This window comes from Stenella coeruleoalba (genome assembly GCF_951394435.1).
Source record: "Stenella coeruleoalba genome assembly, chromosome: 7".
Taxonomy (NCBI): Eukaryota; Metazoa; Chordata; class Mammalia; order Artiodactyla; family Delphinidae; genus Stenella; species Stenella coeruleoalba.
In genome coordinates this window covers 44,716,973-44,744,850 of record NC_137153.1, presented here as the reverse complement: position 1 = coordinate 44,744,850, position 27,878 = coordinate 44,716,973, and the positions used below count along the sequence as shown (strand labels likewise).

At 36.6% G+C, this 27,878-nt stretch overlaps 1 protein-coding gene across 30 annotated transcripts in view; it reads right to left on the bottom strand.

Moving 5' to 3' along the window:
- The window catches only part of LOC307189655 (uncharacterized protein), a 2,229,222-nt gene that overhangs the window by 1,186,386 nt on the left and 1,014,958 nt on the right, over positions 1 to 27,878 (bottom strand). The window contains exons 11-13 of one of the 30 annotated variants that reach the window (XR_013829283.1): positions 23,137 to 24,197; positions 20,591 to 20,725; positions 18,442 to 19,422 (exon numbers count right to left, since the gene is read on the bottom strand). The exons of 28 other annotated variants lie outside the window; for them this stretch is intronic. The gene's annotated coding sequence lies outside the window, so the exon portion shown is untranslated. Of the gene's footprint in view, positions 1 to 18,441; positions 19,423 to 20,585; positions 20,726 to 23,136; positions 24,198 to 27,878 lie in introns of those variants that run through there. One more of the 30 variants, XR_013829284.1, reaches the window with a different exon arrangement.

The window sequence follows — 27,878 nt, the reverse complement described above, 5'->3', positions numbered from 1 at the left end:
TACAATTGAATATTACTCGGCCATAAAAAGAAACGAAATTGAGCTATTTGTAATGTGGTGGATAGACCTAGAGTCTGTCATACAGAGTGAAGTAAGTCAGAAACAGAAAGACAAATACTGTATGCTAACACATATATATGGAATTTAAGAAAAAAAAATGTCATGAAGAACCTAGGGGTAAGACAGGAATAAAGACACAGACCTTCAAAAACTGTCATGAAGAACCTAGGGGTAAGACAGGAATAAAGACACAGACCTAGAGAATGGACTTGAGGATATGGGGAGGGGGAAGGGTGAGCTGTGACAAAGCGAGAGAGGGGCATGGACATATATACACTACCAAACGTAAGGTAGATAGCTAGTGGGAAGCAGCCGCATAGCACAGGGAGGTCAGCTCAGTGCTTTGTGACCGCCTGGAGGGGTGGGATAGGGAGGGTGGGAGGGAGGGAGATGCAAGAGGGAAGAGATATGGGGACATATGTATATGTATAACTGATTCACTTTGTTATAAAGCAGAAACTAACACACCATTGTAAAGCAATTATACCCCAATAAAGATGTTAAAAAAAAAAAAGAAGACGTGGCACATATATACAATGGAATATTACTCAGCCATAAAAAAAACAAAATTGAGATATTTGTAATGAGGTGATTGGACTTAGAGTCTGTCATACGGAGTGAAGTAAGTCACAAAGAGAAAAACAAATACTGTATGCTAACACATATATATGGAAACTAAGGAAAAAAATAAAAAGGTCATGAAGAACCTAGGGGTAAGACGGGAATAAAGATACAGACCTCCTCGAGAATGGACTTGAGGATATGGGGAGGGGGAAGGGTAAGCCGTGATAAAGTGAGAGAGTGACATGGACATATATACACTACCAAACATAAAATAGATAGCTAGTGGGAAGCAGCCACATAGCACAGGGAGATCAGCTAGGTGGTTTGTGACCACCTAGAGGGGTGGGATAGGGAGGGTGGGAGGGAGGGAGACGCAAGAGGGAAGAGATATGGGAACATATGTATAACTGATTCACTTTGTTATAAAGCAGAAACTAACACACCATTGTAAAGCAATTATACTCCAATAAAGATATTAAAGAAAAAAAAGAAAAAAAAAGTAAAGTGCTTATGGGTTATGCCCACCAGGCTCCAGTCAGTAATCAGGAATACAAACAGACAGACTTCAATCCCAACTAGATGAGTTTACCACGTAGACTCAGGGAAGGGAGGGCAATTTCTTCCAACTTGTGTTCATCCTGGACTGATAGAAAAATGGAGCTCAGGGCAGGCAGACAGGAACTTGTATACCGTTGCCATAGATAACGCCTTTTTCATTGGAAAAAGAAAGAGGAATGGGTGAATGTACAGGTCAGAAGTATTCGTTCACAGACGACATGGGAATGGTTTGTGTGTTTGTGTACTTGCTTTCTTCTAAGACGACAGGAAAGACTGGCCTTAACTTCCTTTGCTATTTCATATACGCTGCTTAAAAGAAAACTCAGGAGAGTGACATAATCAAAAATGGTGGGGTAGGAAACTCTAGGGATTCTCTCTACAAAAGGAACTAATGAGCTGGTGAAAACAAAGAGAGTCAACTTTTACAGAATTCTGGAATCAGCCAAAAACTTAAGCAAACCAGCGAAAGACTAGGTGACAAAAGAATTCTGCTTTGTGATGCTGCCATCCCTCATCCTCATTTTGGCATGGAAGCCCATACTACCCCTGGTGCACACTGCTTGTACCGGAGCTCGCAACCCAGACTCTATTTGCAAGGAAACATGGTTGCTCATTTTGACCTGTCTAGTGGCCACCCAAGGGACAGATGCAAGAGCTGGCCTTTGTTTATCCCATCTCAGAGTGTTCTCAGAGCTGGTGTGGCTTTCTAGGTGTCATTTGCCAAAAACATTGAAGGTACAAGTACTGGCCACAGCAGATAAGTAACAACAGTCAAGATGAGCACTAGACAGGATGTAAAGAGAAATCTGAAGTAAGTTCAGAAAAGGGATATAATTAAGCAAAAAAAATGGCCTTATTGGACATATTTTGTGATCAGAATCTATAGATTAGTGTGTTCTACTTAGTTGTAATTTCAAATGGGATAGCCTCCCATTAAATTGTTGTTTGAATAATTGATGATTGGATCCATGCTAGGATGGCTGGGTAGATGGATGGAATAAATATGGTACTATGTTAACTATTTTTTTTTTTTTTTTTGCAGTACATGGGCCTCTCACTGTTTTGGCCTCTCCCATTGCAGAGCACAGGCTCCGGACGCACAGGCTCAGTGGCCATGGCTCACGGGCCCAGCCGCTCCGTGGCATGTGGGATCCTCCCAGACCGGGGCACGAACCCATGTCCCCTGCATCGGCAGGCGGACTCTCAACCACTGCGCCACCAGGGAAGCCCAACTATTTCTTATATATTATAACTTGATTTTTGTTTACCTTCTGTCCATATTTGTTTTTAATACATATTTCTATAATAGAACAATAAGACCCTCTTCTATTTCTTTTAGAATAGCCAAACAATCAATATGGTATTTACACACACACACACACACACACACACACACTATATATAAAATGTTTATATATAAATACATAAATTATTTAAGTTGTGATTTTATACTGCTGGTTTTCTAAGTAATGGTTTAAGTAATGAAAATGTGCAATTGAATACCTATCATTACCAAGATATGGGCTAGCAATTATAAATACGATTTTATTAAATCTTCATAATGATCTATGATGTATGTATTATCAGACATATGTGACAGATGAAAAGCTAAAGTTCAGAAAGTATAAGAAAAAAAACAAACGAACAAACAAAAAAAAACAAATAACCAAGATCACACACAAAGCTAGTAGCTCTACCCCAACTTAAAAGTAGCTTTATCAGAATTTAAAACTAGGTCTGTATTCCAGGATGTTTTTAATACACTATCTTCATGCAGAAAATAATAATTAAGAAACTTATGAACAAATATAGTATTGGCATTAATTGGCATTGCTTGAAGTTTAAATCTTCTTTATATCTTAAAATATCTTTAAAATATCTTAAATGAAGCTTTCTTATTATATTTTCATGCCAGTTTTACTCATGTGCAAGATTTACAGATTAAGTAAAATTAGAAAAACACTTGGAACAAAAATACTAATACATCTAGGAAGTTTAAATCTCTTGTGTAACAAAATAAACCACTTAAATGTGGAAAATAAAGACTAATTAAATAGCATTTATTTTGCAAATTCTATGTACTATGTTCTTTTTTTTCCACTTACTTGTTTCATTATTTTAGATTGAAACTCTACTGATATCCAAACCCATAAATGATAAAATCGAAAACCAGAGAATATAAACTGAGAGGCAAAGATGACTTTCAAACTCAGAACACTTTCAAGCCAGAGTTTATCATTTAATGATAGATCCTGAACCTACTCCAAGTGTTAAGTAACAGGATTTTTTATAATTTATTAAGGACAATTTAAAGTGAATTCAGTGTCGCTCCTAAATATAACAAAAAATTAACTGAAAAAGGAAAAGTGTCATAAGATGTCCGATAATTTTAAAATAGATTAAATCCTATTTTCAAATGGAAACCAGGACATTTCTTTTTACTTTGATGATATCATTATCTACTTGATATTGCAGATTTTGTTTTACAAGGATGCCAACATATATTACTTGTCATTATTTATTCGCAAATAGTTTGAGTATGCTTGCACCCAAAGTATGTGATACAACCAAGGGGGAAAGGACAGGCTAATAACATACATTATGAATGAGTTAGGCTCTACACATGTTATCTGATTTTATCCTCAGTAGAACCCTATGAGGTATATATTTTAAATTATATTTAACTGAGAAAGATTTACAACTAAGAAATAGAGAAGTTATAAATCTATTTGTATATATTACATTTTATTAAGTGATCCATCACACACACACACGCAATATGTTGTAAAGCATCACAAGTTCTCTTTCTGTCCCCAGTCTCTGTCTAACACCCTAAAGGCCAGAAGGATTTGGGAACTGTGTAGCCTGATGGTGCTATAGACACTGCATGTCAACAGTTAGCAAGAGGAAGATAAGAACCTGAATTATACAAATCCCCATGCCCTGAAAAGAAACCTGATGTTTCCACTTATTTCTATGCCCATTTTGACAAGCAATCTTTGCAATAATAAAGCAACAAAAATCCTTTATGCCTATTTTAATAAGTAATATTTGTTAAAAAATAATCATTTCAAAATAATCTGTGAGGAAATACTGGAAATATATATTGTCAGGGGTTCATCTACAAAATTTTTGTGAATGATTTCTTCTCTAGGAAAGTTTGACGTGGTCCTTATCTCTGTTACTGGATGGCTTCATGAAGTTAATAAAATCTCTCAAGTCAATGCTACTTGTCTTCATTATGTACCCCAAGGCTCTACAGAGATTTGACCAGAAAAATGTATTGTATAGTAATATATTTTATCTTATGAATCTTATAAATTAGCATATTGAACTAAATCTACATGTTCGCATGTCTGACACTAACACTACCTTCTAGATTTTAAGTTCCTTAAAAGCAGGAGACATTTCTTATTTTATTTGTTCCATATCACTTAACCCAGTTCTTGTTACATAGAACTTGCTTAAGAGCTTATTGACCTAAACTGCACTGAATTCTTTAGTGAGAAAATAACTTTGCCATAGAAATAATGAACCAATTTTCTTTTAATCTACTTTGGTGCTTTAATAATCCCTCAGGAGGATGATTTACAGATGAAGAATAATTTTGAATACATAGAGGACTGACATTGACACACACCCTGTAATGGAGGTCAGCCCTTTGACTTTCCCCAAATAGAATTCAATTTCTTTCTTGCCAAGGGGAGCTATTCCACTTATCATTAGAACCATGGGAAACCCAGAAGGTGCTAATAATTTTACAAAGTATCAAGTTTAAATTTAAACATACATGGAAAGTAGCAGGGTCTTATTTGAGATGCTTACTTATAATCATTAACACAAATTTACTGGGATAGATACAGAGATATAAAGAAAGTCTATGGACAGAAGGCCTCTGTATATGCTTTCAGAGATTAGGAGTATTTTCTTCTAGCAAGGGAATTATCATATAGTTATGTTGCCTTGTTAGAAAGAATGTGTTAGTATTCTAAAATAAGTGACTCAAGATTGGGTAAGTAGTTAAGATTTAATAAGTTAATAAATTATCTATTAGATACAAGTATCCACAACCAGTCTAAATTCTAGATAAATATTAAAAATGGTGAATGATTTAAGTACTATCACATATTATAACTAGTAGTTTCCTATATACTATTATGCATGAATAGAATGTCCATTTTGATGGAGAAGGCAGGAATTCTGAGAAAGATCAATTCTATAATCAAATACTATTATCCTATCTTTGAACAAATAACTATTAGAGACTGATGTTTCTCAATAATGCTTCTTTGCCTTTGGTATCTTGATGTAGAATTTTTTTTTTAATGTATACCTGGTTTCTAGAAATATTTCATGAATGAAATAATTAATAAAATATGCTCTGCATCCAGAAACATACAAAACCAAGAAAAGTTAGGAGGGAGTTTTTACTTTGTATTTTCAAAGGCTTCATCCTAAACACTTATTCAATTCACCTTGGATCAGATAACTGGACAAATTTATGGTAAGGATTCATTTATTCACCAAATATTTATCAAGCACTTTCTATGTATGAAGCTCTGTCCTAGAATCTGGGAATATAGACATGAACGAAACGATGACCTACTATTATAGAATTTAAATGGCAGTGGTGGGGGGGAGATAATTTAGAAATCAGATCAATGAATCATTAGTGTAATTTCCACTGGTGATAAAGTCTATGAAAAAAAGAAGGCTAGTGAGACAGTGAAGAGTAACAAGCTTTACACAAGGTGATTAGGAAAGGCCTACCTAAGGAGGTAACATTTGAAGAGACCCGAAGCATATGAAACTCCTAGTGGCTAGAGACCTATGAGAACAATTATGGCAATAGAAACTACATAGCAAAGACTTAGAGACAAGAGCTAGCTGGGAGGATTAAGAATAGCAAGAAGGCCAATGTTGCTAGAGCAGAGTGAGCACAATGGAGAGAGTTAGGACCTGAGATTGGCAAGAGAGTCAGGTTTTGGATCATGAAAATTCTCCCAGGTTATGGTAAAGGTCTTATAGTTCAAACAGGGAAATAAGGTGATCAGATTTCGTTTGACAATCTCACTCTAGGTGGAGTGTGGTAAAGGGCAGAATGGGTGTAGCACTGGAGGCTGGGAAACTAATCAGGAGAATCTTAGAGTGTTACGGGAAATTGATGATGATGATTTGAAGTAGGCTTAGAGCAGTTGTATTTGAGAAATATTTTTCAGGTAGAGAAAGCATGACTTACTGATGCATTGGATGTGAGTTGGAGAAGATCAAAAAGGGCAGAAGATGATTCTATGATACATCCAAGTACAGGTGTTTAAAAGGCAGCTAATGTGGATTTGGAACTCAGTTGAGAAGTAAAGACCCCCAAATCTAAAATTTGGTTGTCCATATGTGATTTTTTAAATCCCATGCCTTGATGAAATCATCTAGTAAATGATGTAGCTAGAGAGGAAGAGGGTAGAGGGATGTTTCTAAGAATATCTCAAATGTTGTGAACAAGAAGTTCCAAGAAAAGAGATAAGGAAGAGTAGCCATGAGGTAAGATGAAAATATGAAGAGTGTGGGAACCCAAAACTAAAAGAGTTAAGAGGCAGATGCTGCTAAAAGGACAATGTGACCCTCCCACAAAAAAAATGAGATTAACTTTTGTAGTTGTCAAGAGGGAGGCTTTTTATGACCTTGGTCAAAATAGTTTCAGTGGTCAAAATTATAGCCGTTAGATTAAGTTAGAGACGAACTGTGAAAGGTGGGAAGTTGACATATTTAGTATACACGCTACTTTTGGGAAACTATCTTGTAAATTTTGGCAGAGAATTGAGCAGTAGCTAGAGGAGAACTTGATGGCAAGATAATTTTTAGCTTTATTGTGGGAGATGTAATGCATTTTTATCATAATGGTAATTAACTAAAAGAAAATATTTATAATACAGGCCAAAAAGAAGAGAACTGCAGAGGCAAAGTACGAATAGAAAGAAGAGAGAGGCTGGAATCTAGTGCACAGATGGGAGAGTCAGGCTGCAACAGGAAAAGGAATTGATATTTCACTGTAGAGAGATTTTCAACATCCAATTACAAAACACTGAAGGAGGAGATAATGATAAGGAAGTGAGATGTTTAAAAATCAAGGTTTCAGATGTGGTGGTATTATTTGTGAGAAGTAGGTTGAAGCTATAAAAGGAGGTAATTAAATGGGAGGGAGAGTTTTGGGGATGTGAAGTGGTCAAGGTCAATGGACGAGGGTATGGATAATCTTTGTTGTTATTAGAGTCACCACAGTGATATCAGGAAGAGGAAGATAGTATATAAAGGGTTAAAATGTTCAAAAAAGTAAGCATGTGAGGTCAGTAAATACTGCAACAAAGATGGGCATGAAAGCTGAGAGAACAAAAACTTACACACTTTGAGAAGACTACAAGGAAATCAATTCCCATAAGGAAAAAATACTTAAAACTCTCTTTTTGGAAAAAGAAAAAGCTAAATAAATTACAAATCAGAATTACTTCATCTTAAAGTCTTCTCTTCAGAAGTGGTAAAATGATATGCATATAAAAATGTTTGTTAAATGAATGAGTCAATTTCCTGACCCTCATCCATGTGACAACTGCTGATCTGCTTTTTTTGAGCATCTTTGAAAGATGAATGGGTGACACCAATTCACAAGATGCTGCGAGCTTTATTTCTCAATTTCATAAGATTTCCTATTAGCTCCTAATCTGTGTTATGTGTGAGGATACCTGTCAGTTATGCTGTAAATATTATGTTAACTTGCAAGAATGCAAATGCATTCTAAATTTCTAAGCTGAGATGATGTTTAAGTACAATTAATGCGGAAATCAAGAAGATGAACTTGATCTGCCCTCTGAAAAGGCAAAAGCTGATCAGGAAAAGAAAATCCGTATAACTTAAATCAAAAAACAATCTCAACTCTGTGGGCCTTGAGACAACTATGCAGCCCCAAAAGGCCCTGATGTAACCATAAATGAAAAGCCAAATACAGAGAATAGTGAAATATTTATATATGTTTCTCTTTTAGTCTCCTTTTATAATTGTTTGAGTTTGGTCAAGCATCCTGATTGCCTTTCCTTAGCCTGGGAATAAGGTTTGATCTTTGAAAGTATTAGATGTGTAGCTCAAAAAAAAAATATGAGTTACACCCTGGGGCTCAAAAATAAGCCTATACAGCCAAGGAAGTTAAAAGAACTCAAAATTAGTTCTAATTAGGCCCCTGTAGGCTGTTGAATTCTGACTTCTGAACAACACCCCAAAAATGTTGAATATGTTCTAGCTCCTAGAATTAGGATAAAATAAAAAATGGCAATATGATACTTATTTTACTCAAAATTCTCTCTGCTGAGTAAGGAAGATAAATAGATAAATACAAATGGGCTTCAGGGAATAAATTTTGCTTGAATCACTATTTCATTTGCTATGTTCTGTACAAAGTATTGATAAAAAGAACTACTAAATGGTTTCATGATGCTTTTATTTTTCTTACATTAAAATTTGAAAATTAGATTGCAAATAAAGCAATGGGGAAAAGAGTGATGATACAAGTCCAAGGTGTCAAACTGGTCCCTACTGAGGTAATTTCATTTGAGGATGTACATGATTTTGCAACTGGGTTTCTTATTAAATATTTGACTTTATTCAAAGTAATACACTGGAAGTAGGTTTGTGCAATGAATTTCAATGTACAACTAGAATCTATGGTGCTTTATAAACCTGCTTAATATAAAAAAAACTGATGTAATATGAACTGAAGTCAAAGAACATGTGATGAACCAAAATGTGAGAAGAATGTTACATTGGCCCACTCTTGGAGTTCAGATTTGGCAAGATTTGTTACAGAAAAGTTCAGTACTTTTTCAGCCTAAAATATGTCAAAAGAACCACTACAGTAAGCAATGCTTTCAACAACAAAGCAATTACCTTAAGCTCAATTACCATAATTTCTATACCTGATATTAGAAGAACTTACAAAACGCTTCTCTCTCCCAAACCTAAAATAATATTCTGCTTGGATAAATATTTAGAATTTTGCAGGTCTTAATTAATTTACATATTTATGCTTCCCATGGGAAGTTTTGTTTGCTTCAAAAGTCTAAGTTTCTAGCAGTTTCAAACGTTATAGACTGTTTATTTTTATTTACTTGGTTAACAAAAATTTAAAGAAAAAAAAACCAAACAAGGCCCAGGCGTAGAGTGAAATCATTCACTCTCACCTCTAGCCCCCATTTAACCTATTCTTATCCCCTGTCCATTGGTGACTATTTTATTAATTTTTGAATATTCCACAATTTATGTATGCAAACATGTATAAAAACAAACCTATTCTCCATGGTGTAAACATTTCCACCACAGCTCAGATCAAGCTACCAGCATGACACCATAAATGGAATTGAGAGGAAATAACCAGTTGTACACCATAAAATGGAATAGTTCCACTATACAGAAATAAGAGAATAAACATAAATAACTTTAAGAGCATAGATTACAGTAAAATGTAGAGGAATAATTAGGTAGTCATGAGTTTCGAGTGATTACTTTTGCTTAAAACATAATTTAATTCTAAGTTCATGTAATTTAATTTTTAAAAATGAATTGGTCGGGGAGGGGGAGGGGAAAATAAAATAAAAATGACTTGGTTTATAAACTGCCTCATAAAATTCCTAAAAATGTAAGACTGGCTTTGTGAGCTGGTCATAGCCTTACTCTTTAGGGTGAGGTAATGAGACTGTCATCAGAATATATGATCATTTCAAATTTTGATAGATATCGTGGACAAAGAACGTCACCTGCCATATAGGTAAACAAATGATGTTTCAGCCATCAAGCCATGGGCCACTGCAGCTGCCCCCACTGTGCACCCTGAGGGGATTCAGGATGGAGAAAAATGGGATACTGGCCCTAGATAGCTAAGGTGTATATCAAAGGAACAATTTCAATGAGGCCATACAAAGAAAAGTACTAAATTCATTACCTTGAGATGTCTTTTTTTTTCTTTAATTAACAGTAATCTTTTGATGTTCCCATGTTTTGTTTTGTTTTTTGGCAAAAACTCCTACATATCCTGGCTCCTCCCTTACCTCTTTGGGAACAGTCCCTCAGAGCTGTCTGAGAGGCTCATGTCTTGGGCTTAAGTTCTAAGAATGTCCACTGAATAAAACGTAATTCTCAACTTTTAAGTTGTGCATTTTTTTCAGTGGACACTATTGACAAATTGTCTTGAAAAGTTTATTCAGTTAAAGTTTCCATCAGTAGAATCTGTTTATCAGTGCCATCTATAAACTTAATAGTGGTAAAGTGTTTAAATTTTTTAGTCTTATAAATGATATTTCATTGTTATAGTTTTCTGTTACCTTACTAATTCATAAGATTTGTGAATGTTTATTAGTCATTTATGATTCTACTTCTCAAATATCAGATTATAGCCTTTTAAATTTTTTCATAGGAACTGCTTTATTTTATGTTCATAGGAACTACTTTAAGAGTATGTGATTGAGGGGCTTTTCACCAATAAAAATTGATAATATAATATGTATAACTGAATCACTTCGTTGTACACCTGAAACTAATACAACATTGTTAATCAACTGTACTCCAATATAAAAAAAAGACTTATTACAAAGTTACAAAAAATTGATAATATAAAACTCATTTTGCATTGAAGTATTTATTGTAGCAGTCATAATATTTATATTTTCTAATAAAATATCTTCTTGATGATAAGATTATTAAAAGCTCTCCAAGAGAACTGAGACATCCCTACTATGGATAGAGAGTTTGAGATGGCTGTACTCACATGCCTGGGTCTGGGTGATGGCTGTCGGCTAGTCTCTCTCTCCACGTAGTGTCTCCAACCAGTGGTTGGAGTCAAACCATGAGTTTCTAACATGGTTACAGGAATGTTTCAAATGGAAAACCCCCAATGCTCAGGAACTGATTAAACTTCTGCTTGTGTCATCTTCTCTGATGGCCCATTGGCCAAAGCCAAGATGCACAGCAAAGACCAGAGTCATGTAAAGGAAACCTCCATAAGAGCTTGGCTACTGGAAACTGTGATTCATTTGGGACCGTTAAAGTAACATTCTACTCTACTGTTCTTCACACTTCATGTCATGACAACAATGGATACAGAGGAATTGAAAACTATTTAGCTATTCTTCTGAGTGATTTTTTCCATATTTGAAACTAATACCATTACTAGTTATTAGTAAATGTTGATTCATTGTATAAATACTATCTTTCATGGAAGATACAGTTTAACTTTATCCTTTGCCTGATTTGAGGTAAATTCTGTTATCCATAACTGTAGCAAAGGCTGGAACTATGCTCAAATATTTTATGCCAAGTAAGTTTCCACAGTTATTCATTACATCAACCATTTGAAGATCTCAGTGGTCATTAAGATTCAAACCATTATAATAGTATATAGCAGGTCAAAATATCATTATCTATTAAAATCAATCAAGGTCTTTAGAGCTAAAAGTGAATAGCTAACAAATTTCAGAGATTTTGTGATTTTTAAAAAAATAACTCAAATACTTATATAGCATTTGCAGAGATATTGCTAGGAATAATTGATAAGGGCAAAAAGAACAAAAACAACCATGCAGTTTTTCATTTGTGCAACTGCATTTGGAATCATGAGAATGAACTTAGCCCCTACTGACTATGTGTGTTAAGACATCTGCTCTACTACTAAACAGAAGTTAATGATTTATGATGTATAATGGTCCACAAAGTGAGTCACAGGACTAAAATCAAAGTGTGGGCAGAACTGGTGCATTTTGGAGGCTCCAGAGGAAAAACTCTTTCTTTCTTCTGACAGATTCTAGCAGCTGCCAACTTTCTTTGGCTTGTATCCACATCACTGCAATCTCTGGTTCACATTGCCTTCTCTTCTACAGTCAAATCTTCCTATAACTCCCTCTTATAAAAACACTTCTGACTATGTTCAGTACCCACTCAGATTGCCAGCATAATCCCCCATCTCAAAAATCTTTGACTTAATTACATCTGAAAAGTCTCTTTTATCATATCAAGTAACATACACAGGGTGTGGGCATTAGAACATGGATATATCTGGGAACCTTATTTAGACTACTCCACAATGATGTCAAAATACAAACACTCCCCAGATCACAAATATAACCAAACATCCCCCTACACTGGGTAATATGAATAACTGCTGCCTCTTACCAATTATAGTTTTAGCCTCACATTTATCTTCCTGCCTTCCAGGTAAGATTTATCGAGTTACCCAATCATAGAATTAACGGAACTTCCCGACAGAATCCAATCCAGAGCAACACTCACTTCCTTAAACTCTCTCCAAAATTACCTAACAAAAGCCCAAATCCTGTAATAAGACTTTTATATCACTCTCCTTCTGGCGTATCCATGGTTTCCATGCTGTGGATTCTCCTTCATAGTAGTAAGCAATGAATAGCAAACATATTTAACTACTGTTGTGTTCCTGGTAGTCTCTTGCTGGAGGGCTTTGACAAGTGAAAAGCCACAAAATATCAGAATATATTTGAAATCCATATAATTAAAAAATATTAGCATTAGAATACTGCATATTTTTTTTAAATGCTACAACACAATAAGAAAAGGGGAAACAACCTAATGTAAACACTGAGAAAGAATACACACTTGCCAAATGAAAAAAGACTGTAGTGGTAGAAATAATATGAAGAGAGACTGGACTTCATTAGTAACTAAGGAAATATAAATTAAGACAACCAAAACAAGTTATAAATTGCCTAGCACTTGACTCGCAGAACTGATGAAGTTTGACAGCATCAAATTTTGAAGTTTACATAAATTAAAAGAAACTCATATTGCTGGTGAGAATGTAAATTGGTCAATCACATCACATCGCAATGGAAACAGATTAAAATTATCTTGTAAAGATGAACAGCAATATTCCTAATAAAAATTTTAAAAAGAAAAATAAAACCTCAAATGTCCACTGGGGTAGAAACATTTTTTAAATTTCAGTCTTTCCATTCCACAGGATATTACTGTAGGAAAAACAATGATCAGGAAACTGGATATAGTATAATACCATTTTTATAAATCTCAAAACAGCAAAATTAACAATACAGTATCTTGAATGCCTTATATGCGTGGCAAATGTAAACAAAATTTCAGAAACCTACAGAGTGTATGACCACATTTTTATAAACTCCAAATAGCAAACCTAGCATGTGTTATTTTTAATTATTCTTATATGTGGTAAATGTATATATATAGAAAAGAAGGAAAGGAATCATAAAATTTACAATGAGAAGGAACACACTGATCTTTGTGATTCCCTTCATTATATTCTACTCTGTGGTGGCAGTGGGGTTTGCTTACCTAATTATGTTGTGTTGTATACACACGTATATGTGTATATATATGTATATATGACAGACACTCAATTTTATGGATTAATACTATACATTTAAAAAAATACTCTAATTTGGAGCCAGACTTCTCCTTGGCTAATATTCTAAGTAATGTCAGTGTTGAGAAGCCATTCTGTAACTCCAATTCTTTCCTCTTCAAATTTAAAACCACTGACATTAATTCAGTAATGCTTTTTCCTGATCCCGGTGTTTCTACTTGCAGAGGTCTCTCCGAATCTCCCCTGCAGGCTGATTCCCTTGCTAAAGTGCCACATCATTTGTCTAGCTGCTCTTATATTTGCTTTAGCCTTCCTCCTCTCCTTGACCTACTTGATTGAGGAATTGTGGCCTCAAACACAAGCAATGTGACTAAGATAATTTGCCAGATATTCTATCCCTCAAGCTTGTGAATTATTTTACTTTTATGGGAACTTGTATTTCCTGGTTCACAACATTTACCTCTAGATATTCTTTCTATTCTTTCTTTCCCACATTACCAAGGGTCCCTGAGTTTAAGAATGGGTATTTTGATCCTTATAAAATAAAGCCTCCTGATTTTAAAGCATGGTTTGTTATGCTCTCATTCTAGATTTTGTTCTGACTGGTATCTTCTACTTGGATATTACCTTTTTTTTTTTTTGCGGTACGCGGGCCTCTCACTGTTGAGGCCTCTCCCGTTGCGGAGCACAGGCTCCGGACGCGCAGGCTCAGCGGCCACGGCATACGGGCCCAGCCGCTCCGCGGCACGTGGGATCTTTGCGGACCCGGGCACGAACCCGTGTCCCCTGCATCGGCAGGCGGACTCTCAACTACTGTGCCACCAGGGAAGCCCAGATATTACCTCTTTGATAACACTTGTCCCCTTATGATGTGGCCCTTAGGTTATTAATAAACAATTAACTTTGATGCATGTTATCAGCATGTAATGACAATATACTTAATTCAGGCAAAACCCATTTTAGTTTCCATATGAACATCTCCCTAAATTAAGAAAATTAGTGACCTGATTTTAAAGTTACTAAGATTTAAATGAAGTTACTGTACAGGATCAGTATAACTCTGACCATGAACGAATATCTTAAATATCTTTGCAATATATTGAGAGCTTTCCACAGAAATTCCATGTTAAAATATGAAACGTACATTGTCCAAGGGTAAGAGTAAATTTTTAAAAAAATCAAAATAGTGGCCTTCATTTAAATTATCCTTCTGGCACATAACAGCTGACATGTATATTAGAATAATGATCTTCAAACTTTCATAATAAAAAGACGTCTTAACCTTATCATTATTTGTTTGACAATTGAATCATTTTAGTGAGAAGAAAATGAACAGACTTTATAAGCTTCATGGGATGCTGTATTAATCAGAAGTAATTATAACACCCAATTCAGAAGCTTCAATTTCAAAAGGTCTTTGGAGACATATAGAGAGAAAAACAAGCATAGAAAAATATAAGAGCAAAGAAACTGAAGAGGAAATGGCAAAAGAAAAAAAAATAGTAAAATGTTTGCAGTTTTACCTTCCCCCAAATTGTTTTAGAGATTGCCATATTTTGTTCTGAAAGAGTGCTATTTCAAAATGAAGTGATAAGCAGAAAAAGGAGATGAAATGGACCAAGTGTTTGGAAAAATTTAAAACAGAGAAGTCTATGATTCTAAGAGTTTCAGGTAATCAACAGAAATCAAGACCCAAAATACAGGAATACAGTATGAAGGTAAACAGCCATATGCTACAGTGTTCCTCCACTGAAAGCCAAAACTACTCTCCACAACCAGCCTTATGGTGTGCTCCCTTCCAGACTACTTAAGCTGTTTCATGGTTCTATTTTGTATTTTTATTTATCAACTATCTATTCTTTCATAGAAAATTAAATGATATTTTTGAGAAATGGTATTCCCTTCTCTCCCATAATTGATTATTAATAAAACAGGTGACTAAAATAAAAACAAAACTTTAAATATCTCTGTAATTTAAAAGTAAATAACACCAAATGAAATTGTGCTAGGTTAGTATTTTTGGACACCCTTTTTTCCCTCTAAACATTCTCCCAGGGTAATTTTATTCATTTCATATGGGCAATTATATCTGCATATTGATGAATCTCAAATTTTTATCATACTTCTCTCCTATCAGACCTCTCAGACCCAGGCATCAGAGTCACTACTGGAAGTTTTCACTTGGACACCTAATATGCAACTTAATTTCAAATCTGTCCAAAATTAAGTTAGTCATTTTTCTCCACATACCTGATTATTCTTGATGACAAACTTAGCGTTTGGAAAGGCCAGTCGATATACTGCTGAATCCATTAACCAGGGTACAACTCTTAACACATTTCTATCCTCATTTTCCAACCTTTGCAGAGAGTCTTCTCTTCTGGGTTTCCAGGAGCACCAGCCAGATTACTCTTCAAGACTGAAAGATCTAGCGTCTAAGAGAGCTGCCAGCTGACGGTCATCAGCTGCCAGTGCTGTTCAGGGATTGCTCCCAGCTGAAGAGATCTCCCAAGCTCCCCCTCTTCCTGGTGAGAGCCTGCGTCCAGTGACTACTCCACGTGGAGATATAAAGCTCAGACTCTTTCACTCCAGCCTAATACAACTCTGAATGCACAACTCAGTTACAGTTAAATCATTTCTTGTTGCTGCACTACAGCCTAACTTTGCCCTCTGCTCAATCTGACTTCTTTCTCTTACCCCACAGGTGTTTATCCTCAAGAGCACTCCCTAATCATGTTCCTGAATATTCCTTGCCATCTCAGCGTCAGCTTCCTGAGAAAGCCAATCTGAAATACCTTCCAATTAAATTTCCCAACTACATTTCAAGTGTATGCAATTAACTCCAATCCACTTTCATCACCCACATACATTTATCTCACCTGGATCTCTGCCTTGCCTTAACTTCCCACACCCCTCCAATAAGTGCTCCTTTCTTCAGACAAAAAGAACCTTAAAAAATGTTAATCTAATGACGTTAGCTCCATTAAATCTCATTTTTAGCTTTCCACTGCATTTAAGATAATATCCAATCTCTCTCACGTGGCTTTTCATGATCTAGTCCCTGATTACCTTTCAAGGCTATTCTGAGTCCTCTCCTTACCCCATAGACCCTCATCCCTTCCTTTCAATTCACTTACAGATATTATAAACATTTTTAGCTCTTTTATAAAGTGATACGATATAGAAACATAACATAATATAAGGTAATTTTAAGGACCTTGACTCATGAGGCTGTCAGATCTGGGATTCACACCTAACTGAACAACTTAATCCACGTTATTTATCTCCCTCTACCATGATATCTATATTTCTAAAATGACAATGGTAAAAATTACTTCAAAGAGTTGTTGATGACTAGGTCTAATTAGAAAGTACAAACATTAGATCCAATGCAAGTTAAGTGCTCGGCAAACTACCCAGCATAAATTCAATAATAGATGTGTGTTCACTTTATCATCATTTCCCAGCACTGAAGTTCCTAACTCAGAAAGGCTCACACCTTTTGATTGCTAGGTTCTCATCATCTGTTAAACCTCAGATTATATGACAATGCTTTGGGAACACTTTCTTGGCCCACTTAGAAAAGTTATAGGTAGTATGTGGTCACATTTTACATTATAGTTTCTCTATGTTAATATTTTAAATTTCTCATTAAATAATCTTAATTAAATCATAAACCACATTTTTTTTCCTTTGTATATAAGGACCTAGCACAGTACCTGCTGTGTAGTTGACATTGAATAAATATTTCTTTCAGTGACTCCCTGAGACAATGTATTATTCCATACACATTTTCTTTTCAAAGGCCTTTCTGAATTAGAATCCAATAACACCTTCAATGTTTTGAAATGAATATCATTTAATGATATAATTCCTTAGCAGGAAATAATACACAAGCAATAACATTCATAATATGTAACAAATGCTGTTAGTTATAAAATCAAAATGCTGGTTTCTAAATTGAAAATATAATGCAGATTGAAGAAGAATCACAGGTACAAAGAACACATATCAATGGAGTTAGATAAGCAGATAAGGGCTTTCTAATCCAGATCACCACTATGACAGTGGTTCTCAGCTAGGCATAGTGGAGTTTGCCCAGCCAGAAGATACTTTACAATGTCTAGAGATTTTTTTTTTTTTTTTTTTTTTGCAGTACGCGGGCCTCTCACTGTTGTGGCCTCTCCTGTTGCGGAGCACAGGCTCCAGCCGCGCAGGCCCAGCGGCCATGGCTCACGGGCCCAGGCGCTCCGCGGCATGTGGGATCCTCCAGGACCGGACACGAACCCGCGTCCCCTGCATCGGCCGGCTGACTCCCAACCACTGTGCCACCAGGGAAGCCCTGGAGATATTTTTGATTGTCATAACTTTGCAGGGAAGCAGGTGCTACTGGTATCTAGAGGGCAGAGGCCAGGGATACCGCTTAACAGTCTGCAATGCACAGGGCAGCCCCTTAACTGGCCCAAAATACCAATAGTACTAAGGTTGAGTAACTACACTAGAAGACAGCATTTTAAGAAAGACAGGATACAAATTCAAAATGTCCAGAATATGTTTTAAAGTGACAGACCTTTTAATGAGATATTTTTAAGAACAAGGTTGGTGACCCTCTTTCAGAGTGGTTGAAGTAAAGGACGTGTACCTTGATTAAGAACCTTGCTTATTGACCTTGGAAAAAGGCCTCCCGACATCTAATTTTAAAATTAAATTAAATGTGAAAGTTAATGTGTATGCATGTATTTCAAAGAGAAAAAAAAGGAAAGAAATTGAATTAAATTATTAAATTATAATAGCTGACAAGGCAAATGAGTAAATGTGGTCATATTACATATTACCATTCTCACAAGATGCACTCCTATGAACCGTGTCTATCCAGTATTATACTTGAAGATTAAATCAAACTGTTGCCACTACATCATTTCAGAAAAAGTCCTGCAAAGTAATACAATTGCAGGACAATTTTCTCGATAGAGTAATTATAAAATATATTTTAAAATGTAAAGAGGTCGGCTAGTTTTAGTTTTTAGAAAGCTCTTTAATAAAAATGGCTATAGCCAGATTGAACAAACACCTGTGTAGTTGGGCAGCTGACATGAAATCCTGTATTAGGTAGCAGAAGCACTGTTTCAGGAGTGGAATGCTTCCCCACTCATCCTAATGAATAATTCACGTAAAGCTCTTTTCTAATCCTTGACAGCTAACATGGCTTAGCGAGGTCGAAATGAAATGGAGAGTTAATGAAAAGATAGAGCCGTGTACAAACTGAGCTAAGACAGATTTTCACTATCAAAGCTAAGCTGAAATTTGAGGCAATTATGAGAAATATATATATACACACGTATGTATATTCACATACACTATTTATTACCAAATTATCGTATATATTTTTCAGCATTCAAGTTACTTAATGTCTTTAAATATTTGTTTTCTCAAGTATGAAATATGGATATTAATAAATTTTCCAATCCTTGATATTTTTCTTCAAAAATGTATAAAACTTGAGGCTTCCTAATGATGTAGATGTCCAATAAAAGTTAAAACTTAGTTATAGCACCTAGTGGAATATTCTCACATGCTTAAAATGAAAGGCTGGCACTTAAGTTACCTCGTTTTATTTAACCATTATCTTTTTATGAATTATAAACAATGCCCCCTGGTCAATCAGGAGAAAAATCTAAGTACTCAGTTTTGAGAACAGGAAATGGATAATTTTTAGTGAGATACTTGGGGGGTTGTTGCCACATCCTTCAGCAGAACTATTCCATCCAGTTCACTTTTTTTTTCTTTTACATTTCTGAAACACCTGAGGGCTCTTGTATGTTGTCTTAGTCCATTTGGGAATGCTATAACAAAATACCACAGGTAGTGTGGTTTATAAACAGCAGAAATTTATTTCTCACAGTTCTGGATTCTGGAAGTCCAAGATCAGGGCACCAGTGGATTCAGTATCTAATGAGGGTCCACTTTCTGGTTCATAGATGGTGCCTTCTTGCTGTGGCCTCATATAAAGGAAGGGGGCTAGAGATCTCTCAGAATTCTCTTCTTAAGGGCACTAATCCCATAATGAGGACTCCCAAAAGTTCCACCTACTAATGCCATCACCTTTAGGTGTTAGGATTTCAACACAGGATTTTGGGGGTGGGGAACACAAGCATCCATACCATAGCATATGTACATAACCTAAATAGAATCCTCCTTAATAAAAGAATAACAATAACAGGGTCATTGTCTCCATTTTACTTTAGAAGGATTCAACTGAGAAAGGGAATTGAGTTTGGGGCAGCAGTCAGAATCAATATATTGTGGAACATCTGCCCCAGGTACTTTTTCATAGTCTCATGACATCTAGTCAAGTATACCTTAGAATCTTTAGTGTTGCTGTTGTATGTTCTCCCCACCATAATTTTCTGCTTCAGTTGACCTCTGCTTTTCAGATTGTCACATATCACCACACTCCCTAGATACCACCACTACTGCTGCTGAAAACCTCTGTTACTTTCACTAAATCCTGCAGCTCTTGAAAGACACAAATACTTTTGCTAAGCACCATCACGGTTTCTCCTCAACTCAGCTCATTCACTTGTCTCCCTGTTTATTCTCGGTTATGTCCTTAACAGTCTCCCCAAGGTGCCTCTGCCAAGCACTTTTTCTGCTGCACTGCTGCTTGTCCTTAGCTTCTGTCAATGACTCCCTGCAAACTTTGCAGTCCTGTGGCTCAGCCGCATACTATGGCAAAGTGGCTGCAATAGCTCTGTCTCTCCCTACCACTGTTTTAATTTTGTTTTACTTCCCATTAGGGAGTAACATAACAGAACTTCCCTGTATCCAAAACTAGTGAAACTATATTTCCTCTATTTACAAATAATCCCTCCAATCCTAGCTGCTTCAACACATAGACGTGGGTTCACTGGACGTTAAACAAGAGGCAAATCAGTGTTAGATGTTAAAAGGTGACATAATTCACATAGTAACATGTAGCATGCATATAAAGGCAAAGCATGCCTCTGTTACCTGCTCATCAGGGACTATTTGCCAGGCAGGGCCTTTCTGCTGAATTGTTCTTTCCTATGTCTTCAGAAATGAATCACATGAGCCTTCTAATTTTAGGAAAATACCATACTTGCTTTTTTTGAAACACTGCAGAATCTGGTACAAAGAAAAACAACAGGGTGTTACCTTGACTCTGAAATTTTCAGTATTTAAATCCAAAAACGATGCTAAACTTACCTTCTGGGCTAGATCATTGTGACTAAGTCCTGTTTTTCTTCCAGCCCCAGGAAAGAAGCAGAACCAGAAAAAATCCTGCCTAGCTTTAGTTATTTTGATATTCATCATTCTGTCTCTCTACTAATACATATTGTCAGTGGGAGGAATAAAACAGACACCTGGGCTTTGGAGTTTTAACACATCAGCTTTTAAGGTTCCGAGGATATAGCCAGGGTCTCAATGGTAGGTGGCCTTCATATTTTCAATTGCCATAGTAAAAATTCTTATGTCTAATCTAGAAGCAGAGTTTGATTACTGGGTCAGGTTATTGCTTGCCTCTTCATTTTGGAAGCATTTTCTTCCCATTTTTTAAGGGTATTTTTATTTCCAGGTTCAATGTCAATCTCTGAGATCTATTGAAGCTGGAATCTTTTTTGACATTATTATGCTCATTAAACTAAAGATGACTATTTGGTCTAGTGCTGTTTATTCTTCCCTACTTATATAATAGAAAAGAAGAAAGAATGGAAGCCATGAGTAAAAATTCAAATTGACTAGAAGATGGAATTCTTCAGAGTGACTTCTTATCTCTTTAGCAAGGCAACTTAGAGAGATCATAGAAGACCTGATACGTCAATTCAATTAGGACATGTGACAGAGAACCATAATTGTGGTGAGATTAACTATATATTCAAATAGAAAAGCTAAGCTACAGGATATCATATACTGTCCTTATTTAAAATTGATAGCAACCTAGAGAAACTTACGTGTTTTTAAAATGACCTTAATTGGCTCATTACACACCAGGAAGTCATGTTTGTTGAATTATTCAGAAAAGACATCATATCATGATACAGGTCAAATTCCTCTATTAGATGTCTTTACAATGAAAAGGCCACTGCAATGTGTATATTTCCAAGGTGCAAATTAATGAACTATAATCCTTTGCAATCTTAAAATAATAAAATCAAGAAAATGGTAATTAAGTATGACAAATAATTTTCTTTAACAGACTGCTAAAAATTCTCATCATATTTCATTTTCATTCTCTCCTTTATTAACCTTTGTTCAAATGTTAAAGTATGGTGTGGGAAACAGACCTTAAATGGAACATTCTAACCTTTCTGAAAAATTTCACCAATCATATTCTCTTATTGTTCAATTAAGTAAACCATCTTTTCTGATAGTAGTATAATGACAATATCACCTTCTTAATACCCCAGGAACAAAATCCACAGCTGGAACACTTCCTCCAAACCAAGGAACATCAGCATGAACCTCAATATATCAATTCTAGTACCTCTCTAATACTCTATAAATAAGTTTTCGAAAGATCAAATATGAATTTGAGCTATTAAGCATGTTAAAAGCTAAGTCACTTTAAAGCAAATTAAGAATTTTTACTTGATGTCCCTATGTAACTTTGAAATGGCCTATATTTCATGTGTATGTGTTCATTTGAAATTTTTGATGGAAAGAATTCTTAACTTTAATCAAATTATCAAAGCAGTCAAGTAACACAAAATGCTTAAGAATAATTTTCTCAGTCATTTCAGGATTGAGGCACTGCAGTCCTCACTTTGATCAAATATCATCTGGGGTACTGAAACATAATAAAACTCATGACATACAAAATTTCAAGAAGCATCAGGTTTACTCAACACAGCATTGATAATACCTGTGCAGAAATGATCTCATGACTCCTGGGGACAGTTTCTGGCATCCCAGCCCCTCTGCACTCAGGATGATGATGGTCATGGGAGATGAGACTGAGTGAGCATGGACCACTTCAGCTCAGAAGAGCCATTAGCTCAGGGGTTCCTCAGGAAGATACAACTAGCTCCCATTCTCTGCTGCAGCTGTATCACAACCATCCTGGTTACTCTACACTGATGCCTGGCTCAGTACATGGTCCTTAGCCAGATTCTCATTTATCTTGAAGGTCATGTACTCTCATAAACTGTGACATAAAATTGCAAGGAGAATTCACCAAGTTATTGGCCCACTGGCCAGGAGCAGAGATGGAAACAGATCTTGAAAGGTTCACATTGCCTTGTTTGCAGTAAACTCCAACATCATTTCAAGCTAGGGAGAGCACCAGTCTTACCAAGGAGGATGGGCCACTTTTGCATTCTTAGAGATATCAGAGGGTTCTGGAGATTGAATACTTTCAGGTGCATAAACCCAGATAACCTTAACTTCATGCACAGAGTCCCTTTCAGTTTCAAAAACTGATACATGGAGCACACTACTAGATTTGTTTCCTAGTACAATATTCATTTCACCATCAGTAAAAGATTGAGCTATCACATTGCTACCTTGGGATATTGTCTACTCATGTTCAAACCAACCTGCCACGAGTGATTGGATCCTCTTTACCAGAAGCTGGTGACACAGTTATAAAATCCTCTCCCATCTTCCTTGTGGGATCATACCTGGCACTATTCACAAAAGTTGTTTCCCAGTATGCAGACTCTGAGATTTGGGTACAGTGAGCTTATTGGGGTGTACTTTTTTTTATATAAATGTATTTATTTTATTTTTGGCTGCGTTGGGTATTCGTTGCTGCGGGTGGGCTTTCTCCAGTTACGGTGAGCGGGGTCTACTCTTCGTTGAGGTGTGCGGCCTTCTCATTGCGGTTGCTTCTCTTGTTGCGGAGCATGGGCTGTAGGTGCGGGGGCTTCAGTAGCTGTGGCTTGCGGGCTCTAGAGCGTAGCCTCAGTAGTTGTGGCGCGTGGGCTTGGCTGCTCCGCGGCATGTGGGATCTTCCCAGACCAGAGCTTGAACCCATGTCCCCTGCATTGGCAGGAGGATTCTTAACCACTGCACCACCAGGGAAGCCCTGGGGTGTACTCTTGAGGGGAAATGGGAGGAAATAAGATTGGGCAGAGAGAGAAAATGGACTGCAATGACGTCATACAGGGCCTCTTCCATTCCCACAAGGAGCTATGATGCCAGAATGCCCTTTCAGAGCTGTCCCACACTGGGCCATGGGGCCAGGTTTATATACTCTCACAATAACAAGTCATGGATTTCAGACTACCTCTGGGAAGGGGGTATGACCCCAGGAAAGGTGGCTCACTTACACTGAAAACAATTCCCAGAGAATTGGTAGATGAGGCTGCACTGTGGTCTGAATATCTGTGTCCACCAGTGGAATAATTCCTTCAGTTCTGAAGGATAAGATGAAGGTGCAACACAGCACACACTAAAATGGTGCAATTAAATTGAATGGTTAGGAAAGTTTTCAGTGACCACAGGTTCACTTGTTCAGTTATTTTATGCTTGACTAAATCAGATCTAAGGATCCTTTTATTTCTGCATGGTTGGAAGAAACAAACTGCTTAGTCAAGAAAATTAACGAGTTCCTTAAATCTGTACAGTGCTGTATGTCCATTATATCGCAATAAAACTGGAAGAAAAAACAAAAAAAAAAAAGAAAGAAAAGTTGTTCAGCTAGTAAGAAGGAGAACTAGCATATATGTGAAAAAGAAATGAAAACATATCAAAACAAAATGCTTATTAAGAGCCTGATTATAGAGTAGATATTCATGCTTCTTGCAATATAAAATTCTTGGGCACAGTTAACTAACATTCAAATTATAGCACCTTTATATACATTCAAGTGGACTGTTTCCACTTTCTTGTCTCCTATACCTCCACCCCAGGGCAAGTGGGAGGGATGAGGGCAGTGAGTAGCTGAGGGCAGCTTTAGGGAGGGTCCAAGGAGGGAAAGAGAGGGAGCAGAAGGGGAGGAGCAATTTTGAATTTGAATTTTGGCAGGCAAAAGTGACACAGAATGTACTAAAAGCGGAATGGGAGGAGTTAGAGTTGGACACTCCCATGAAGCTCAGGGGGTTAGTATCGGCTCATCAATTTCATACCTGCAAGGCTAATATGATACGGATAAGAGAGAAACTGTGTAAGGAAGATAGAGAGAATTCAAACTGACATTTTTTGAATTTTTTGCTATACTTTTTAGACAATTAACCTTCATTTTCTACAACAATTTTAGATTAATAGGAAGACTGTGAAAATAATGAAGGGAATTTCCATATACCCCTCATCCAGTTTCCTCTATTATCATCATCTTACATTACTAGGGTAGCTTCATTACAATTAATCAACCGATACTGATACATCATTATGACATATTATTTTTCAGATTGCCTTAGTTTTGCCTAATGTCCTCTTTCTCTTCCCAGATCCCAAGTAAAGTACCACACTCCATTTAGTTGCCATGTTTCTTTAGGCTCCTCTTGGCTATCTCAGTTTCTCATGATTTCCTTATTTTTGACAACCTTGACAGTCTTGAGGAGTACAGATATTTTGAAGATCTCTCTATTGAGATTTTTTGGTTGTTTTCCTCATTATTAGAATGGGGTTCTGGGATTTGGGGAGGAAGACCACAGAGGAAAAGTACCATTCTCATCACATCACATCAAGAATAAATAATAATATGACTTATCACTGTTGATATTAACCTTGATCATCCAGCTGAGGTAGCATTTGTCAGATTTCTTTGCTGTAAAGTAAATCTTCCCCCACCCCCTTTTCCATACTGTGTTCTTTGGAAGTCACTATGCACAGCCCACACTTAAGGAATACTCTACCTTCTCATGGGTAGAGTATCTACATAAATTAGTTTGAATTCTTCCATCTACTCTTTACATTCATTCATTCATTCATTCATTTACATCAGCAGGGACTCATAGATAAATATTTTATACTTTTGGTTACAATCTAGTACTACTTTATTCATTTTTGTTGCTCAAGTTATTACTGATTTGGCCACTGGGAGCACTTACAGCTGCTTTCTGTTCCACTGACATATCCCCCTCACTGTGTTTTTGTACTATTTTGTTTTCAGCACATCCTTACTTCCTGGACTACACAATTCTGCGGGTTCATCATGTATATTTCCTGCCCTAGTCCTACAATCAGCCATGTATCCAAGGAACTCCAATAAATTTGACGGGAAAATGGTATCAGAAACCAAGATCTGGGTGCTAGGTATGTTCATAGCTACTGGACTGTCATTTGTTAGGTCCTTTCAGCTGACAGAACAAAGGGATATATGTATTTGTACTAAATTGGGTACATATATAAATATAACCATCAGTATATCTTAATCTAAACTTGAGTTCTGTGAGAGCTCGGATTTTAATCCATTGCCACATGGATCATTTTTTTTTTTTTTTTGCGGTACACGGGCCTCTCACTGCTGCGGCCCCTCCCGCTGCGGAGCACAGGCTCCGGACGCGCAGGCCCAGCGGCCACGGCGCACGACCCCAGCCGCTCCGCGGCACGTGGGATCTTCCCAAACCGGGGCACAAACCTGAGTCCCCTGCATCGGCAGGCAGACTCCCAACCACTGCACCACCAGGGAAGCCCTCATTTTTTTTTTTTTTAACATCTTTATTGGCGTATAATTGCTTTAAATTGGTGTGTTGGTTTCTGCTTTATAACAAAGTAAATCAGTTATACATATACATATATCCCCATATCTCTTCCCTCTTGCATCACTCTCCCTCCCACCTTCCCTATCCCACACCTCTAGGTGGTCACAAAGCACCGAGCTGATCTCCCTGTGCTATGCGGCTGCTTCCCACTAGCTATCTATTTTACATTTGGTAGTATATAGAAGTCCATGTCATGCTTTCACTTCATCCCAGCTTACCCTTTCCTCTCCCTAGGTCCTCAAGTCCATTCTCTACATCTGCGTCTTTATTCCTGTCCTGTCCCTAGGTTCTTCAGAAACTTTTGCTTTTTTTTTGATTCCATATATATGTGTTAACATACGGTATTTATGTTTCTCTTCCTGACTTACTTCACTCTGTATGACAGTCTCTAGGTCCATTCACATCATTACAAATAACTCAATTTTGTTTCTTTATATGGCCGAGAAATATTCCATTGTAAATATGTGCCACATCTTCTTTATCCATTCATCTGTCGATGGACATTTAGGTCGCTTCCATGTCCTGGCTACTGTAAATAGAGCTGCAATGACCACTGTGGTACATTACGCTTTTTGAATTATGGTTTTCTCACAGTATATACCCAGTAGTGGGATTGCTGGGTCATATGTTAGTTCTATTTATAGTTTTTTGAGGAACCTCCATTATTTTTCTCCACAGTGGCTGTATCAATTTACATTCCCGCCAATAGTGCAAGAAGGTTCCCTTTTCTACACATGCTCTCCAGCATTTACTATTTGTAGATTTTTGGATGATGGCCATTCTGACCAGTGTGAGGTGATACCACATTGTAGTTTTGATTTGCATTTCTCTAATAATTAGTGATGTTGAGCATCCTTCCATATGTTTCTTGGCAATCTGTATATCTTCTTTGGAGAAATGTCTATTTAGGTCTTCTGCCAATTTTGGGATTGAGTTTTTGTTTTTTGATATTGAGCTGCATGAGCTGCTTGTAAATTTTGGAGATTAATCTTTTGTCAGTTGCCTCATTTACAAATAGTTTCTCCCATCCTGATGGTTGTCTTTCATCTTGTTTATGGTTTCCTTTGCTGTGCAAAAGCTTTTAAATTTCATTAGGTCCCATTTATTTTCTTTTTGTTTTTATTTCCATTTCTCTAGGAGGTAGGTCAAAAAGGATCTTGCTGTGATTTATGTCATAGAGTGTTCTGCCTATGTTTTCCTCTAAGAGTTTTATAGTGTCCGGTCTTACATTTAGGTCTCTAACCCATTTTGAGTTTATTTTTGTGTATGGTGTTAGGTAGTGTTCTAATTTCATTCTTTTACATGTAGCTGTCCAGTTTTCCCAGCATCACTTATTGAAGAGGCTGTCTTCTCTCCATTGTATATTCTTGCCTCCTTTATCAAAAATAACGTGACCATATGTGCGTGGGTTTATCTCAGGGCTTTTTATCTGGTTCCATTGACCTATATTTCTGTTTTTGTGCCAGTACCATACTGTCTTCATTGCTGTAGCTTTGTAGTATAGTCTGAAGTCAGGGAGCCTTGATTCCTCCAGCTCTGTTTTCCTTTCTCAAGATTGCTTGGGCTATTCGGCGTCTTTTGGGTTTCCATACAAATTGTGAAATTTTTTGTTCTAGTTCTGCGAAGAATGC